The sequence below is a fragment of the Mauremys mutica genome, chromosome 1 (genome assembly GCF_020497125.1).
Source record: "Mauremys mutica isolate MM-2020 ecotype Southern chromosome 1, ASM2049712v1, whole genome shotgun sequence".
In the NCBI taxonomy this organism is placed as follows: domain Eukaryota; kingdom Metazoa; phylum Chordata; order Testudines; family Geoemydidae; genus Mauremys; species Mauremys mutica.
The window spans coordinates 224477904-224497910 of NC_059072.1; the positions used below are offsets into that span (position 1 = coordinate 224477904).

General features: G+C 42.3%; 1 protein-coding gene across 2 annotated transcripts in view; it reads left to right on the forward strand.

Moving 5' to 3' along the window:
* Positions 1 to 20007, forward strand: part of MAP7D2 (MAP7 domain containing 2) — a 147879-nt gene that overhangs the window by 61238 nt on the left and 66634 nt on the right. The gene's annotated exons all lie outside the window — the stretch shown is intronic.

Consider the following 20007-nt stretch of genomic DNA (forward strand, 5'->3'; position numbering starts at 1 on the left):
CGCAATTATAAAAAAAGTTTATTTTTAAGATTTTTTTTAAAGATTTGTATTTATTTTAAATGTTCACAATTGCGCAAAATTATGAGGGGCAGACAATAAATTAATGACCTCAAAATTGTGATTCAAAAAGTTAAAGCTTTATAAAACTGTTAAAGCAGAAGTTGTCAATATCACACATAAAAATATACAAAGTAGATATCCTTAAATCAACTAATCATTTAATATTCATTCACTACTCCATTTGTAACCAGCCTAATTCAAAATTCTACATCACTGGATTTTGACTCTAATAAGTTCTCAAACAATATTTTTCTTTCTTTTCCTTTCTTTAGATTTTGATTATTATAGATGGAAATATATTTTTGTCAGTTTTGGGTGGAAGGAAATCAAATGTTTACAGACATTTGCTGATAAAAATATAATCCTTCCCTGCCAATTTATAATGATGGAGGAGAGTGAGGGTTGGAGAGTGAAGAGGCTATTGAAAAATAAGCTACCTCAATTGTCATCTGTTGTTATCTAGGAAGGACTAAAACAAAGGACAGGAGTATCATGCCCTAGGAACTGTAGATCTATTGGAAGGAGTGGGAATTTTTGGAGGAGTTCTTGGAGCCCAAACTCATTATCCTGGTTCTCCAACTTCAGTTTCTGCCCCATTATTATTCATAATCCAGAGCAAGTTGCTGTTTTGACTCAAGAGCACAAGTAAAGCGATTTAAAAATATATATATAATTGTATTAAACTGAGCACAAAACAAAAAATGTAAGAGGTTTTACAGCAATATCCCTGCATGTATGTGCAGTGATTTGTTCAAGGTCAGTGTTGCATTTTAAGAAATGCCACCGGTGATATGCTCATTCACCATGTCAACACGTTTCCCAGAAAGAGTCATTTTGTTATAGATACAGACTGTTTTAAACATTTTTTGGGGGTTTTGGAGTGCAAAAACTGGAGCTTCATGTTTAAAAAAAGTAATGTTTAATGACTGAGAAACTGGATAGAAAAACCTGGAGTTGCATTTTTACTAAAGGTCCAGAATGTAGCATTCTGCAGAAGATGGTTTCCAATCAAGCAGTAGTTTTTGTGAAATAAATCTTCTCTATATTTGTGAACTAGTGTTAAAAGGACAATGTCAACTTGAAATTGAGTAATTTTTTTAAAAAATGAGTTGAAAGGAGTTCCCCAGGTAACTTTTTGTAGTCTTACAGTCACACTTTCTTATCTTTTTAAAATTAGTTTTCTGTCTCAGATGCTCTGTGAAAGAACCATGCAAACAAATGAGGAAACTCTGAAACTTACGCCTTCTTTCCCCAGCTGTCCAAAGGTGCTGTCAAAATGCATAAATAAATAATGACAGTGGTAGTGGAAATATTTTTCTACGTCCTTCAGTTATAATAATCTTATGTGCTCTATGAAATAAAAGGTTTTAAAACAGAAACTTCACAACGTAATTGTTTTTTAAGTACATCATGTCCCTTTGAACTGTATCATGGGTATCATCAGTTTGCTCTAACATGAAATAAAATTAACTTTGACTTCCACAGTCTGTCACCTCTTTGTGAAGAAATCCAGAAATTCTAAAAGTCACAAGGTTACACAGAAATTGTAGGCCACAGCACTACTGGAATAAGGAGGGACCCAGTCCTGTAGTTAACTCCATGTGACCAGATTCCCATTTGACTTCAGTGCGGTTTTGCAAGGTGTGGAACAAGTTGCAGGATCAGGGTGTACCTTTATCTGTTAAGCATAGACGATTAATACTTCAGATGCAGTTTTTACTGTGCAGTCTACTCTAAATACATGTACAAGTTTAAAAAAAAATAGATTGTGTTGGGTTTTTTGTTTGCATTTCAAATCTCATATCTCAATAGTTTAAACTAGTAGGCCAAGTTAATACTTTAATGTTGTCAGTCAGTCTCCTAGACCAACTTTTAAAATAAATAAGTATACTCTTGGTGTTGTGCTAATAGAGAGATGGTGTATTAGAACAAACAAAAAACAAACAAACAAAAAAACCCCACCCTATTCTTTTCCATCTCACTGAGTACAGGTTCTGTCAGTGTGCACAAAATGAGCTGAAAGTGGAGTGGGGATTTAAACTTGACATCTACGTTTAATGTAGCTTTGTGAGAGAAGAAAGTTCTAGATTGGAAGCTCTTTGAGTCAGGGACCGTCTCTTTGTTATGTTTGTACAGGGCCTAGCTCAATGGGGCCCTAATCCATGACTGGTGCTCTTTGGCACTACCAGAATATAAGTAATATACAATAATAAAAATATTGCAGATCTTTTCCTGTTCTTCCCCCGCTTTCCTCAGAAAATATCCAAAGAAACAAAAGACCTATCATCTTATATAAATTGTGAAAAAGCACTTCTAAGTTTGGGTGTCAGAGAACAGTAAAGAGCACTCTTGTTTTCATTAACTGAAGCCTGGTCTACACTAAGAGGGGGGGTCGAACTAGGGTACGCAAGGGTACCACTCATGGTTCCAATTTAGACGATCCATAGGGCTTGTCTACACATTAACTAGAACAGGATGAACTAAACTGGTTTTAATTCTCACCTTCAAGTATTTAAAGGTAAATCGGTGTGTGAACACTTTTATTTTGGGTTGCGTCCCTCTTAATCTGAAATAAGTGTCCACATACAGACTAACCCAGAAATAACTAAAACTGTGAATTACAATTGAATTAGTTCATTTTATTCCAGTTTGTGTGTAGACAAACACTTAGACTTTAAGAAATCTGGGTATATTTTCCCCAGGATTTTTTTAAAAAGTGTGTGTGTGTGCGTGTGTGTGTGTACACATGTACAGAAATTATCACCTTGTGGTGTCTCCAGAAAATTAAGAATGAAATCATTTTATAAGCTTTCTCTGTAAGGGATGATTCAGTAATATCTAGAGTGAGGGCTAGTCTACACTTACCGTCCAGGTCGACGCGGTGAGTTCGACTTCTCGGAGTTCGAACTATCGCGTCTGATCTAGACGCGATAGTTCGAACTCCGGAAGCGCCGCGGTCGACTCCGGTACTCCACCTCTGCAAAAGGCGGTGGCGGAGTCGACCTTGGAGCCGCGGACTTCGATCCCGTGGTGTCTGGACGGGTAAGTAGTTCGAACTAGGGTACTTCGAGTTCAGCTACGCTATTCACGTAGCTGAACTTGCGTACCCTAGTTCGACCCCCGCCCTTAGTGTAGACCTGCCCTGAGTGTAGATTGCTTTTGCCACCAGCAGAAAATCATCCTAACTTTTCCTTTAATGTGATGGCAAAATTTTAAAAAGGGCTCCAGCGTACTGAAATCTTAGACCATAGCTTGTCAATCTAGTGGTGGCATGAAAACTCTCTAGGTGGAGGAGAAACATTCAGATTAAGAGGCTGCCAGTTCTTCAGAGGCATCATGCTAAGCCCTTGATTACAAAGAAACCTAGTTCTTTAGTCAAAAAAAAAAAAAAAGACAGAACATTTTACTTTCTGAGTAGCCCTCTGAATAAGTATAGGCCCTGGTCAGTTTGTTAAATTACAATATCAAAAGCAATTATGTAAGGAAAATAGACAAGTATGTTGTTGTTTTTTTGTAAAGTAGTATAAATAAAATGAAGTATTCTGCACATCCAGTTGCAGATCAATACTATGTCCACATGGGGGCTGCAAAAGACTGCAGAATTCACTGGCATTAGAGATTCTACTAAGGCTGTTGTTAGTTGGACCATAAGAGCAGCTGTGTGATTTCCTTGACCTTCCCTGCCTCCCACATATTTTAGCTACATCCCTAGGAGTATGTTGTAGTAAAGAATATGGTAGAACAAGTGAAGAGGACTCTTATTCCCCTTTCTCCTTCTTCCTTCTTCCCTCCCCAGAATGTGGATGCAAGGTGCTTGCACTGTGTTCAGCACTACATGCTGGCAGAGCCAATGAATCCTGATAGCAAGCAGTTTTTGACACCTAACTGTGGAGTTACAGTTTCTAGCATAAAGGTCAAAACTCAGAAGTCTCAGTAAATGGGGCACCAATGCTTGGGACCTCTACATGCTACTGTAATATTAATAAACAACAGTAAAATGTAATAGATGGTTTGATTTTTATAAAACCTGACTATTTTAAATCCAAATATATTTAGAGTACGTTTAATATGAAGAAATTAACTCTAAGTTATATAGTAAAACTATGCTGCTGCTGCTTGTTTCAAATAATAATGAACGTAAGTCCAGATATAAAAATCAATTGATCTTCACTGCAGATATCAAATCCCTACTATATTCAAGTGCATGTTCTAAGAGGGCTTTTAGTGAGACCCAGGCTGAAGTCAAGAGATGGAGAAGCAAATCAGTGTGATTATAGGTACTCCACCAGGTTGCCTGGACAAAGTAACTATATTTACAGATTTTTTTTTATGAAGTTGACCTTCTGTGAGACTTTTTCTTCATAGGCCATGGCACAAGGCAAACTGGAGCAGACTAAACAGAAGGTCTGCTGCATGCCTTCCTTCACATCCTTCAAATGTGTTATTCTGTTTGTATTGTGGTAGGGACCACAGTGTTGGGGTTCCTCTGTGCTAAGTACTGCTTGGCCACATAAAGAGCTTCCAATCTAAGGCCCCAGTTCTGCAGAGATTTACATACTTGATTAACTTATGTGGGGCGAGTAGCCCAACTGAAGTAAATGGAATTACACACAGTCCATAAAATTAAGAAGGTGCATATATCTTTGCAGGATCAGTGTCTAATTCAAGACAAGTGCAACGAGTGAGTGTAACAGACAATAAGAGGGAGTTTTAAGTGGAGGAAGGTCAAGGATAGCAATAACAACGTGGTTCTATAGACTGTGTGCTCTGCTTGATGGTTCTGAGTAATTTTTAAAGTTTTTTTTATTTTAAAATATATATAACATATGGAGATATACCTATCTCATAGAACTGGAAGGGACCTTGAAGGTCATCCAGTCTGGTCCCCTGCCTTCACTAGCAGGACCAAGTACTGTTTTTGCCTCAGATCCCTAAATGGCCCCCTCAAGGATTGAACTCACAACCCTGGGTTTAGCAGGCCAATGCTCAAACTACTGAGCTCTCCGTAGGGTGACCAGATGTCCTGATTTTATAGGGACAGTCCCGATTTTTGGGTCTTTTTCTTATATAGGCTCCTATTACCCCCCCATCCCCGTCCCGATTTTTCACACTTGCTGTCTGGTCACCCTAGCTATCCCCCCCCCATTAAAAAAATTAATAAATATAAAAAAGATTAATAAATATAAATCAGCAGTCCTGTATCCTAGCAATCCCAGCTGGCCTTTAGCTAAACTGGCTGCTTATTTTAGAAAAGTAAAGCATTACTTAGGCCTGGTCTACACTAGGACTTTAATTCGAATTTAGCAGCGTTAATTCGAATTAACCGCGCACCCGTCCACACCAGGAAGCCATTTAATTCGACCTAGAGGGCTCTTTAGTTCGAATTCGGTACTCCACCCCGACGAGGGGAGTAGCGCTAAATTCGACATGGCTATGTCGAATTAGGCTAGGTGTGGATGCAAATCGAACTTACTAGCTCCGGGAGCTATCCCACAGTGCACCACTGTGTTGACGCTCTGGACAGCAGTCCGAGCTCAGATGTTCTGATCAGCCATACAGGAAAAGCCCCGGGAAAATTTGAATTCCTTTTCCTGTCTGGCCATTTTGAATCTCAGTTCCTGGTTGGACATCGGGGCGAGCTCAGCAGCACCGGCAGCGATGCAGAGCTCTCCAGCAGAGGAGTCCATGCAATCTCAGAGTAGAAAGAGGGCCCCAGCATGGACTGACCGGGAAGTCTTGGATCTGTGGGGCAATGAGTCTGTGCTTTCGGAGCTGCGCTCCAAAAAACGGAATGCAAAGACCTACGAGAAGGTCTCCAAAGTCATGGCACTCAGAGGATACAGCCGGGATGCAACGCAGTGCCGCGTGAAAATCAAGGACCTGAGACAAGGCTACCAAAAAATCAAAGCGGCAAACGGACGCTCCGGAGCCCAGCCCCAGACATGCCGCTTCTACGAGGCACTGCATGCCATTCTCGGTGGGTCTGCCACTACTGCCCCACCAGTGACCGTGGACTCTGAGGATGGGATAGTGTCGACGGGCAGTTTCTCGGCGATGTTCGCCGATGGGGAAGATGAGGAAGGGTTTGTGGAGGACGAGGCAGGCGACAGCACTTACAATACTGCTTTCCCTGACAGCCAGGATCTCTTCATCACCCTCACAGAGATCCCCTACCAACCCTCCCCGGCCGTTAACCCGGACTCTGAATCAGGGGAAGGATCAGTCGGTAAGTGCTATAAACATGTAAACATTTATTTTTTAAAAAACAGGAATAAAAACTATATGAAAAGAAGGTCAATGCATATAGGGATCGAACAGAAATCCTCTTGGGACAGTTCCACGAAGCTCTCGGAGAGGTAATCGAAAAGCCTCCGCAGGAGGTTCCTGGGGAGAGGTGCCTTATTGGGTGCTCCGTGGAAGCACACTCTTCCGCGCCAGGCCATCCTGAGGTATAGTGGGAGCATTGCCTCGACCAGCATGGCAGCATAGGGCCCTGGTCTGTGCAGGGATTCACGCAGCATGCGCTCTCTGTTTCTCCTGGTGACCCACCTCAGGGTGATCTCGCTCGGCGACTGCTGCATCTAATTAGGGGAATTACTTTAATGTTACTATTGTGAATGCTTGACTTTTCCTTTGCATAACAATGACCGTCGTTTAACAGCCACGTGTTGGAGGCTGCAGAGGAAAAGCATACAGGGATCTTTCCCGGGGGCAGCCGCGAGGAGCTGGAACAGGGTCAGACTTTATGCTTTCCAGATTGCCTGCAGCAGGAGGGCACTGCTATCCATTAACTGTTAAGCAGCCTAAAGTTTACGGCTTACCAGGCCTGGCTGCTACACGGATTCTGCTGTCCTGCCCCGCTTGTCCGATCTCCAGTGCAAGACCCCAGGCAATGAAAGCGAATGCTGAAAATTCGAACTTGTCCTGAGAGCACATGAGATTAGGTGCCCTGTATGGTCTTGTTCACAGAAACTGAGTAGACTGTGTTCAGTGTTCGCAAGCATGTATCTTTGCAAGGAAATCACTTCCTTTTTCCCATCACACAGCTGCGGCTCTTTCCCGAACTGCCCCGGCATCCCCCTCACAGAGGCTGGCGCAGATTAGGCGGCGAAGAAAAAGACTCGGGACGAGATGTTCGCTGAACTGATGGCCTGCTCCAGAGCCGAGGCGGCCCAGCAGAGCCAGTGGAGGGAGACCCTCTCTCAGCAGCAGCGCTTACACAGCGAACGGGAGGACAGGTGGCGGCAGGAAGACCAGCAGGCGACTCAAACGCTGCTTGGACTAATGAGGGAGCAAACGGACACGCTCCGGCGCCTTGTGGATGTTCTGCAGGACTGCAGGCAGGAGCAGAGAGCCCCCCTGATCTGTATCTGCAACCGCCCTCCCCCGCCACAAAGTCCTGTCCCCCCCTCACCCAAAATCACAAGAAGGAGGGGCGCTAGGGGCCGTGAAAACTGTCACTCCACCCCAGCAGAGCGCTCATTTACCAAACAGCTCTCATTCCCTAAAATATGAGAATTGCTTCCCTTCCTGGCTCACCCGATCCCAAATCCCAGTTTCATCCCCCAACTGTGTAGTTGAGTATTAAAAATAGTTTGCTGTTCATTACTGTTTCCGTCATGTTTCTCTGCAGAAGACTTTGTGTGAAGGGGGGGAGGGGTTTGTTAATTGCATAGGACAGCCACCATTAACAGGGTACAGACATGGGGGCAGGATCAACAGCAGGTCACACACAGAGTGCAGTCACTAGGCACCCGGGTCACTCTGCGAGGTGTCTGCTGCCCCAGGTCAGTCTGGGAGGTGTATGTTGCCCCAGGGTCCGAGCGCCTGGCATCCACAAATGGCAAGGCAGGCTGCCCTTACCATGCCCTTCCACCCTAGCCATGAACCTCTCCGATGCCCTGAGCCCCAGCTAGAGCCATCATCCCCCCACACCTACTCACCCTTCCCACACACCCCTCACCCCTTCCTGCAAACCCACCCCTTCCTGCACACCCTCCTGTAACCGTCCTCCCCCCAGAGACCGCTGTAGGAGCAGGAGCCTGTCAGTCCTCGAGTGTAGAAGCGGTCTGTACATCACTGCACACCATACTCACCACAGTCTGCATCCCTGTTGGAACCCTTGAACGCGAATTCGTTAGTAAAGAAAACTTTGTTAATTAAAAATGTTCCAATAACTTTATTTTTAAACGTCTGTTGGAAGGGGGGAAACCTGGTGAACGGGGTATGTAACCGCTGAAAAAAGTCAATAGTAACTGAAAGAGGGGCAGGTTCAGCTTCTCTGTAAAGAGACTGGACAGTCATAGGTTACCCTGCTCTCTGAGGAACCTAGCTTTCAAAGCCTCCCGGATGCACAGCGCTTCCCGCTGGGCTCTTCTAATCGCACGGGTGTCTGGCTGAGCGTAATCAGCAGCCAGGCGATTTGCCTCAACCTCCCATCCCGCCATAAAGGTCCCCCCCTTGCTCTCTCAGAGATTGTGGAGCACACAGCAAGCTGCAATAACAATGGGGATATTGGTTTCCCTGAGATCCGAGCGAGTCAGTAAGCTCCTCCATCTCCCCTTGAGACGTCCGAAAGCACACTCCACCACCATTCTGCACTTGCTCAGCCAGTAGTTGAAGAGCTCCTTGTCACTGTCCAGGGCGCCTGTATAGGGCTTCATGAGCCAGGGCATTAGCGGGTAGGCTGGGTCCCCGAGGATCACTGTAGGCATCTCCACATCCCCAACACTTACTTTGTGGTCCGGGAAGAAACTACCTTCCTGCAGGCGTCTAAACAGACCAGAGTTCCTGAAAACACGCGCGTCATGAACCTTGCCCGGCCACCCGACGTAGATGTTGGTAAAACGTCCCCTATGGTCCACCAGTGCTTGCAGCACCATTGAAAAGTAGCCCTTTCGGTTAATATACTGGCTGGCCTGGTGGGCCGGTCCCAGGATAGGGATGTGAGTCCCATCTATAGCCTCACCGCAGTTTGGGAATCCCATCGCGGCGAAGCCATCTATGAGGACCTGGACGTTTCCCAGGGTCACTACCTTTGAGAGCAGTAGGTCAACGATTGCGTGGGCTACTTGCATCACAGCAACCCCCACGGTAGATTTTCCCACGCCAAAGTGGTTCGCTACTGACCGGTAGCTGTCTGGCGTGGCAAGTTTCCAGAGGGCTATGGCCACTCGCTTCTGCACACTCAGGGCTGCTCGCATCCGGGTGTCCTGGCGCTTCAGGGCAGGGGACAGCAAGTCACACAGTTCAAGGAAAGTGCCCTTACGCATCCTGAAGTTTCGCAGCCACTGTGATTCATCCCAGACCTGCAGCACTATGCGGTCCCACCAGTCCGTGCTTGTTTCCCGGGCCCAGAATCGCCGTCCCATAGCATGAACGTGACCCATTGCCACCATGATCTCCGCGGCGCGGGATCCCGTGCTTTGTGAGAGGTCTGTGCCACTCTGACACTTCATGTCCTCACCGCGCTGCTGGAGCCTCCTCGCCCGATTTCTCAGCAGCTGACTGTGGAAGAGGTGGACGATAAGGTGCGAGGAGTTGACAACGGCCATAAGTGCAGCGAAGATCGCAGCGGGCTCCATGCTCGCAGTGCTGTGGCGTCCGCGCTGTCTCTGACCAGAAAAGTGCGGTAACAGATTTTCCGCCGGCGCTTTCAGGGAGAGAGGGCGGGAGTGACAGTTGAATGACGACAGTTACCCAAAACCACCCTCGACACATTTTTCCCCCAGCAGGGATTGGGGGCTCTACCCAGCATTCCAATGGGAAGCGGGGACTGCGAGAACTGTGGGATAGCTGCCCAGAATGCACCGCTTCCAATGTCGACGCTTGCCCTGTTAGTGTGGACTCACAAAGTCGAATTAGTGTCCTTAGTGTGGATACACAAATTCGAATTCATAAGGTCGAATCCACAAATTCGACCTAAGTTAAATCGAACTACTCTTGTAGTGTAGACATACCCTTAGAAGCAGTGATTATTCTAGTCCTCCGAAGCAATTGATTTTTTTTCCCCTTCCTGAAAGATGTTGACTTGGGCTGACCTCCATTCATCTTGTTTTAAAAGATGGATGTGCTCCAAGAGACTGTATGAGCAAGTAGAAATCATGCACTTAACTTTTTTGGTATTTCATTTGCTTAGGGAGAATATGAAGGTGCAACTTTCCTGAGTTGAGGGAGCAATACTCTATTCTCAAAATACTGTCTGTGCACAACTTTCTCCCACTGGCCTGGAGCAGCAATCCGCGGCCAGTGGGAGCCGCGATCGGCCGGACCTGCGGACGGGGCAGGTAAACACACTGGCCCGGCCCGCCAGGGGCTTTCCCTACACTAGTGGCGACCCCTGTTTGAGAAACCCTGATCTAATTTCAAGACTAAACTGGCTGGTGGCCAATTTGTATCCATTTGTTCTTGTGCCAGTGTTGATCCTTAACTTAAATAACTGTCTCTCTCCCTGGTGTTTATCCCTCTGATGTATTTATTGAGAGCAATCATATCTCCCTCAGCCTTCATTTTGTTAGACTAAACAAGTGAAGCTTTTGTAAGTCTCCTCTTATCATCCTAGAAGCCTTTCTTTGCACTTATTCCAGTTTGAATTCATCTTTCTTAAACAATGGAGACCAGAATTGCACACAGTATTCCAAATGAGGTCTCACTGTGTCTTGCATAATGGTAATAACACTTCCCTATCTCTATTGGAAATATCTTGCCTGATGCATCCTGGGATTGCATTAGCCTTTTTCATAGTCACATCATATTGGTGGATCATAGTCATCCTGCAATAGACCAGTATATGTAAGCTTTTCTCTTCTGTCTCCTCCAATTGATAAGTCCCAGCTTATAGCAAAAATTCTTGTCATTAGTACCTAAGTGTATGACCATACACTTTGCACTATTAAATTTCATCCCATTTCTATTAGTCCAGTTTTCCAGGTCATCCATTTTGTATGATATTTTGCTCCTCCTCCATATTAGCAATACCTCCCAACTTTGTGACATCTGCAGTTTTATTAGCACATGCCCACACTTTGTGTCAAGGTTATTAATGAAAATGTTAAATAAAATTGGTCCCAAAATCTTGAGAAATTCCACTAGTAATCTCCCTCAAGCCTGACAATTCACCTTTCAGTATGACCTGTTGTGGTTTCCCCTTTCCTTCTGTTGTCTGTAGAGTTCTTCTTAGTATTTTTATCTTCAGGAAAGCTCTTTCTTTCCTAAGGCTTCATGTCATAGCACCCTGAGAAACAAGGAACTATTGAAACCAAAGGAATTTATAGTCTTTTCTGTTAATTTTTAAGATGACAATTCTGAATTCCTTTCTTATAAGAAAACCTAATATTTGTCTTATTATATAGCTAAGTTTGTTATCTTTTATGTTTGCAAGTAAATATTTTGACCAGTTTGGCAATAGTACTGAGGTATTCGTATAAGAGTTAATGTTGAAAATGTGTGTTCACATATTACTGATTGTAGGAATGTTGTATAAAATTGCTAACTTTAAATTGTTAATTTGATATTTGATAATACAAGCTTTTTTATTTTTTTGCTCATTTTATTAATGTTTTGAAGTTATTTAGGACAGGTTAGAATAGCCAGAATATTTTAATTATTGTGAATTAGGATTATGCTTTTATAATGAACCTGGAAGTTGTTTAAAAGTAGTATAAAATTGGGGGAAATCTTCATCTCTTCTCATTGTAAGAAGAAAGAAGACGAAAGCTTTAACTTCAAAATTAAGTAGAATTCTGGAAGATAATCACCAAGTTACCTCATCCTGTTGTTGAATGGTTCAAGAAGAAGTAGTCACAGAAAATTGAGCCAAAAGACTTTTCAAACAATTCTGTTAGAATATATTTTAATTAACAGTGCTAAAATAGTAATGAAAGAAGTCCAAAATAAAAGAGTTTGAAACTGTTGAAGAGGTGAACTTATCTAAAGCTTGGTTGCCATCTGTTGGATGAATAGAAAACATGAAATGACATTTTGACCTGTTCAGTTGATGAATTTATTAATGGCAGACAAATCTGAGAATGTGCCAAAATTTTAAACTGCCCAATGGGATGATGTTAGAATGAGCGATTGATCCCTTTTCAGAATTGGGCCAACCCTTCCATACAGCTGAATGGAAGGATGTTGCATAAAAAGTTTTGCAAAATCCAAGTTAGTTGTTCTCTCCATCTAAGAGAGTCCACTGATTCTCTTCATTGAGAGATCTAGTCCAAAGGTCCAGAAGTCCTGAATACAGAAGCATCCTGATCTCAACTCAGATGAGCGTATCCTATTTCTGCAAGAAGTATGCCTTCATTCTGCTCTCCCAAGAGATAGTTTCTTTTAATTGCAAGTTCTTTACAGACAAGAACCTGAGTTGTGGAACTTCAAAAGTCCAAAGTTCTAAATATAATTAGGACATACAATTTTAGTCTCAAAATCTGGGAACTTTTGGTAAATATTTCTAGGTTAATTTACTTCCTTGCATATGTCTAAGATGTGTTTAATTACAGAGATGGCACCCTAAATTCTGGTTTAAATTAGAGGTAAGGGCTCTTCCCAAGATAAATGTGGGAGGGTTGTTTACCTTCAAATGCTCCTAACATTTAGGACCTCATCTCTCCTGGATAAGCATCCCTTTTATGGCCTATTCATAGCTAATAGGGTTCTGTGTAACACAACATAAGAGCCTTCTTTTGTGAATTTCTGTGCAGCTTGTTAAGAGATGGATTAACATTTCTTTTAGGATTAAACATAATTGGAGACCTTTGTGGGGTTACATTTTATTTCCAGTTAAGTTCACGTATTGGCTAAGTATCAGAGCTTCATTGTGGGAATTAAGCAGAGAGAGAGAGAGGGACGGCGTGGACTGCCCTTTTAGATATTGGAATATGGTGAGGTGTCAAAAGGGAACCATTTTATACTTATTAAGTTTGCTGATCACCAAACTCCTAGTGCATTGCAAATGCCCTGAAAATTTTTTTGATAAAGGACATTTGGCCAGTGGTTCAGGATGTCTCATATGTAAAGCTTAAGTAAATATAACTTGAATTTTTTAAAAAAATCAGTACCATAACATTATGTAAATATGGCATGCTATCAAAATGGATGCTGAAATATAGTCACCACTTCTTGACTATCCACATTAACATAATCCTCTTTATGACAAATAAAATACTGTGATTCTTATGTGTTTGGAACTACAGCTGTCTGAAACTTATTCAAAATATTTTTTTACAAAAACTTTTTTTGGTCAAAATAGTATTTTTTGTGGAAAATATTGATGAAATTTTTGAATTATTTATTTTGAAAAAAAAAAAAATTCAGCCATTCAAGTAAAGACTGGACTGGACAAATTTTTTAATTGTTTGAAAGCCCAAAATGTTTCTGATCTTGGGTTTTCAGTTTAATGAAAAACCTGGGAAAGAAGTATAGGGAAAAGTTTAACAGTTATTTTGTCAATATTTTTTATGGAAAATTTAGGGGGGAAAAATCATGACCATCTCTACTTGACACATTGTTACTTAACTCTTGCAAGATTTTCGGCAATATACCAGAGTTTGAAAAACTATTTTCTTTTAGCTGACCTGGGACTATGGTCAGTGTTGTACCAAAATACAAAATTCACAGATACTTTCCTTATGACAGTCTATAGTATATCTTTTATTCCTAACCCGTCTGTTTCTGAAGTGTTGAATCTTGTGAATATAAATTTGTATGTCATGGTTTCTTGGCACATCTTGTAAGATGCTGAGTATTGTTATGGCGGGAGTCACCGCTTGGCAAAGTTATGCATAATCCTACAAGTTCTTTTTCTTAGATTGCAATACAGTTTTTCGTCTTTGAAGAAATGGTGTATTATTATTTTTACTGTGCAGTACTACTTGGACAGAAGCTATGGAAGAGAGCAGAGAGTTTGCTCTCTGCTTTATTCTCTATATTTGGAGACAATTCTTGGGACAGAGTAACTTCCTGGAACTGGACTTTGATGTGTGGGCTGAGATTTCTGGAAGAGTGGATTGCTTGTGTGTTGTGGGTAACTACCTGTCTACCATGACTTGTGTGTGTGCGTGTAAATAAAGCAAGTTATGTTTAGGATATGCACTGAGTCCACATCCCAGATTTTCTCTTACATTGGGAAGCCAATCTACAAGGGCCCAGATATCTACTGTCTCCTGACAGAGGGACAGTACTTGTGTCAGAAACAGAAGGCTAGTGTCAGAAGAAGTGGCAACATTATGTTAAGTTTAGAAACTTACTCTACATATCAGTTGACATGGTTTAATTTCTACTTATTGAACAGCATTGCCCAAGAAATGGTAGTTTATCCTCCCAAAAACTACAAAAAGCAGGCAGAGAATGTGTTCTGACATTCAGTTTTATCATACAATAATTTATGTTGAAAGGACCTCCAGAGCCATCTAGTCCATCAAACTGAATTGTAGCCATGATTAAGATAAGTGTGCATGTGCTACTGTGAATATTTATCTCAAATGAATGTAAAAGTATTGAAAAAAGTATTCAATATTTGTTGATCTATTACTGTTGCAGGAGTACTGACATTTTAACTGATTTCTAGAGTCCTAGTACGACCCTTTTCTGCAGAGGTGGTTGTGTCCTGGAATTTTATACAAGGCCTTCTCCACTTCAGATCCCTTGTTGAGGGACCAGTGGTTTGGCAATAAAAATCCTTTTGGACTGAAGCTTAGTATACAAGTTTTCAGTCCTGGAGTGCAGTTTTTTGTGCTTCAAATTTTGCAAAACTATTGCTCTGCCATCTGCTGGTATTTCATTATGTGAAATAAATAGATGCCATTTTTTAAAATGGGAGATTAATGATGTTGTGATTCATAAACATGCACTTAGTTTATCTGACGCACATCATTTGCAATCTGCTTTTCAGAATATTTAAATTTGTACTATTGATCATATTCTTAGTAAATTAACTGTAAACCTCCATGGCTACTACTACCTTTACACTGTACTCTATATTCTGTGTCCTTGCTCTGTATGCTTATTTTGACCTGCAATAAAAAATCATTACCAAATAATCAGTTATTACACAAGAGAAATAGCTAGATCAGCTTTGGAAAAAAAAATTTGCCTACTCAATTAGGGTAAGAAACTTCTGACAGACAAGTTAAATATTAATTGCACACAAAAAACCCCATGTTAAAATACTGTTGTTAGGGTTGCAAAGTCAGGCACTCAAATGTTAGGATGTGCCAGAATTAAGGTTGACTGTGCAACCTTAATTTGCCCTCCTTGTGTGTATGCATTATGATAGTCATTACATAATCACATATTATTTTTTCCATAGGACCTCTGGCTTATTGAGTGCACAGAAAGGATCTGCTCTAGGGATGAATCTGAGTTGTGTAATGCAGGAGGCTGTTGTCCATAGGATTCCTGCCTCATTTGTTGCAGAGGTTGGAATGTGTGTAGTGAATGAGGCAGGGGATTGCAGAAAGAGATAGGAGGAGCTCATTGTTCAAGCAGTTCAATGCCACCGTGGAGAACTGGATTCTATCCCTGCCTCTGCCACCGAGTTCCTATGTAATGCATCATGCTGGGCAAGTCACTGAAACCAGCATTTTCACAGGTGGCCATTGTGTGTTCCTCATTTTCTGGTTGTCCATCTTGAGATACTTAGCAGTTCTGCAGTTCAGAGCCCAAGGACTCTCAGTTGCAACAGAGGTCAACAAGAACTCTACTCTGACTATATAAAGTGCTGTAAAATGCTAAGTACTCTGAACAATGAGGCCGTATATAGAACACTCAAAATCAATAGACAGTTTTGACCTTAATCTTTGTGTTTTAGTTCCCCATTTGTAAAATACCACCTCCTCACTTCACAAGTATTCACAAGAGTATTTTAATAATAAATTAATGTTTGTGCATCACTTAGAAACTATTGTGATGAGCACCCTGTAATTTCTGATTTATATGTTCCCAATTAGTATCTTAAAACTAAGGAATAAAACCAATCTGAATTCTTTTAACGTTTGAGCCTCCAGGGTGGTTGCAGATAATTTAATTTAGTGGAGGACTGTGACTGGCACAAGGAATGTTAAAATTAAAGACTTTATTTAATATAAAATAGTGAAGCAAACAGGCATTACAGTATAACCATACACTGCATTCATACTCGCTTCCTAATATGAAATGGTGCATTTAGAGGTGATCAGTTCCTTAATGGGTATAATTCTTCCTCTACCTTGATGGTGGATGGCCATACCTAATCTAAAATTAGTGTGCTACCGTTTTATAATCCACTATAATAATGCCCCTTAATTAACATTAAATCCACCTTTTACCATAAATACATATCCACTGCCATAATTAAATATTTTCTACTTTCTCATTGGCTATTTAACATTAAACATCATCTTAATTAACATCGACATAAATGCCATACCAATCACTATCAATATAGGTAAGATTTTCCAAAACATTAACATTTTATGTGAAATACTTGTGAAAACCAGTTAGGACCAAAACATGTTTACAGCATAACCTGGGGTTATGCCCTAACTAATCTCCAACTTGCTTCTGAATTGTCTTACTTCACTTTACTCATATTTTACGAGGCCTCACTTGGGCATTGTCCAGCCTATTTTTAGAAAATAGATTTTTGGGCCTACTAACATTTCAACACATTTCTATATAAATATGAGCAAGCATCATTTCCATAGGCCCATGAGGAAATTAATAATTTTCTCTTCAGAGCAGGTTTTGAACTATGTGTAGTAGTTAAGGCCTGGGGCCACTCATTGGACAATTAGGGAAAAAGAAAATATTGAACAGCTGCTTAGCAAGTGAGCACCATCTATTCTGTGCATTGAGTAAGGCAGGAGTTCTGTGGAAAAAATAGTATGTTATAATGTGGAAAAAATAGTCTGTTATAACTGTCTCATAATTCATATGCACACAAGTGCCAATTTAAGGTTGAAGAGGCAACCTTAATTTTGGCGATTCCTAACTTTTGAGCTCCACAGCCTTCGTAATGTTCTTTGAACATAATTTTTTGTGGGTAATTTCCTAATTTTATAAAAATTAAACCGAAAAAATAGAAATTCCATCATGTGACACCATACTGACATCCATATGGGTCATCAGCAGGGCTGGAAACTTTAGATCCACCCCACAGACCTCTGCTACTTGAGCTAATGGAGTAACTGATAGCAGTTACTTTATGTGGACCAGCACAGCAGGGAGATGAGATACTTTTTGCCAGAAGGTTTCATAGATATTTGCTGATAGCAGAGGAATTGAGAGACTCCGGAATCTTGGGTTCCATTCCAGGGTGTGGAGGGAAACAGTCTATAATGGCCACAGACTCTTCTGCCCCTCCCCCTCCATCTTGTCCCTGTCCCAATCCCAGTCTCCACTCCTTAGGCTTCTTATCCCCATCTCGTTTAGCCAGTTTGAGTCTCCCTTTCCAGTTACCGACTTGCAGCTCCTCATCTGATTTCTCTCCCACCCATTGGCCTCCAGTGCACACACCCCTTCCAGCTCCCTACCCAGGGCCGGCTCCAGGCACCAGCGCAGCAAACTGGTGCTTGGGGCCGCCCATGGAAGGGGGCGGCAATTCAGCGGCTGGTCTCTCAGTCCCTCTCGGAGGGAAGGACCAGCCACCGCCAAATTGCCGCTGAAGAATGAAGCAGCGTGGTAGAGCAGCCGATGAAGTGCTGTCGATCGCGGCTTTTTTTTTTTCTCTTCGCCGCTTGGGGCGGCAAAAAAGCTGGAGCTGGCCCTGTCCCCATCCCCATGGGTTCCTCATTCCCGTGGTCTCATCCAGTCTGTTTCATTTCCCCATAACCACCTTCCTGCTCCTTGTCTTAATCTCTTTGCCAGCAACTCCTCGTTCTCTCCTTGCACCCTGGAAAGTGGGGAAGAAACATGGGGCAGCAGTAACAACCAGATATTTTAGTGTAGACTAGCTGCACAAACCCTAAATGTCATAAGCCACTCAGTAGCAGTAATTTCAACTTGCTCGCTGCATGGCTGTTTACAGATTTTCACTTGGAGATTTCCTCATGTGTAAGGTGTGGTGTGGTATGGTATGGGGGAGAGCATAAAGGTGCTTGGGAGAATCAGTGTTGTCCTCAGTAATCATTGTAATGCAGGACAACTGGACTTTGTGTTTTGGTAAATTTTCTTGATGACCTTGCCAGGCTGATTTTTAAACTTCCATAGTGCATATTATACATTCTTGTATGCCACCATCTAGGCAGGACTCTCACTCCTGGTCACCACCTGCTTTTCTCAGAGGAGCTGAGGCCCAGGAGTGAGACTCCAGCAAGCTACCACTTCCAGAGAAGCAGAATTACAAGCTAATTCTCCCTTTTTAATATTTGAATGAAACTCACATACTTCTGTTCCCTTATATACCTTGCTCTGTTCCGTTGTCCTTTGCTCTTTAGACAACATATGTGATATGAGGAAACCACACTGGCACAACAGGGGATCCAAATAAACTAATCACTAACTATAAATACAACATGTAAGATCTAGCTACCTTTATACACTGCTGCTCTGGAAGGGTTGTGGTGGCTTCTGAAAACCTAGAAGAAAGTGAAGGCCATTACCTTGGAATAAGAAGCAAATATGCGTTGAGTCAATGTCTGAAGGCTACCTAAGAACATGAGTCAGAAGGAGCCTTTTAACAGTCTGTTTGATCAAAGGGCCTCTGGTTAATTGTTGGTGTGTAAATGGAGAGAATGGATGGATGACTTACATTGTATTTTGTATTGTTTTGTGAAAGGTCTGTCTGTTAATTGACACTTTCTAGGGGACTTGGTCCTGTAGCAGTTTTATTACGCTGGCTGGCTCTGTGCATGGCATATCCATAGACAGCCTCTAAAGGGTGTCAGAGTAGCAGCTGGGTTAGTCTATATCCGCAAAAAGAACAGGAGTACTTGTGGCACCTTAGATACTAACAAATTTATTTGAGCGTAAGAAGTGGGCTGTAGCCCACGAAAGCTTATGCTCAAATAAATTTGTTAGTCTCTAAGGTGCCACAAGTACTCTTGTTCGTTTTTCTAAAGGATGTGGCTTCTTACAGATGGAAAGTTCAGAAGCCAACTGAGAGGAAGATGAAAAGTGTGTTTCCTGACTGAGGGGTTAGAGGGGGCATGTTTCAGAGGTGGGGAGAGAAATTGTTTGTACCAGTTGCAGGAAGGGAGCTGCCTCTGTAGCCTCCTGCAGTAATAATTGCATATGGTTCTGTTGTGCAAATGTTATTCCAGGGATTTGGTATGGCTGTGCTTAACCTGCTAATAAGGAGACCACAGGATCATGTAACAGCTTTTTTTGCCTTCTAGTATAACTGTGTCTTTTGATGCTGGCTCCCTTTAATGTCCACAACATTACTAAAACATTGAAAGTCTCACACACGATCACATGTGTCTTGTGAGGAATGACAACTTATTGTGCCTTATTGTTATACTGAAATACCCCAACCCTAGCCAAGGATTTGAGAACAAGCTTGTTAATGATATTGAATATTTAGCAATAAAAACATTTGGGTATTTTTAAAGTAAACTAAAAGTACGCACAGAAGAGAAGCGCCAAAAAGAGGATAGGTATTTAGAAATTTGGTGACCCTTCCTAGTGTAATCAGCAGAGAAAGGATTCCCAACCAGCAAGTCAGTGAGCACGGGCGTGTACTTGGCGCGGTTCACCCCTGACCCGGACACCTGCCCCTTCTGCGGCGTGAGGGAGACCCTGGCGCATGTTTACCTAGAGTGCGCCAGGTTGCAGCCCCTATACCGGCTCCTCACCGACATTCTGTTACGTTTCTGGCTGCACTTTTCCCCTCACCTCCTTATCCATGCACTCCCTATCCGTGGCCCCACAAAGTCGCGGGACCTCCTGGTCAACCTCCTCCTCGCCCTGGCTAAAAAGGCCATCCACGCGACCAGGGAGAGGAGGTTGGCCGACGGAGACTCCTGCGACTGT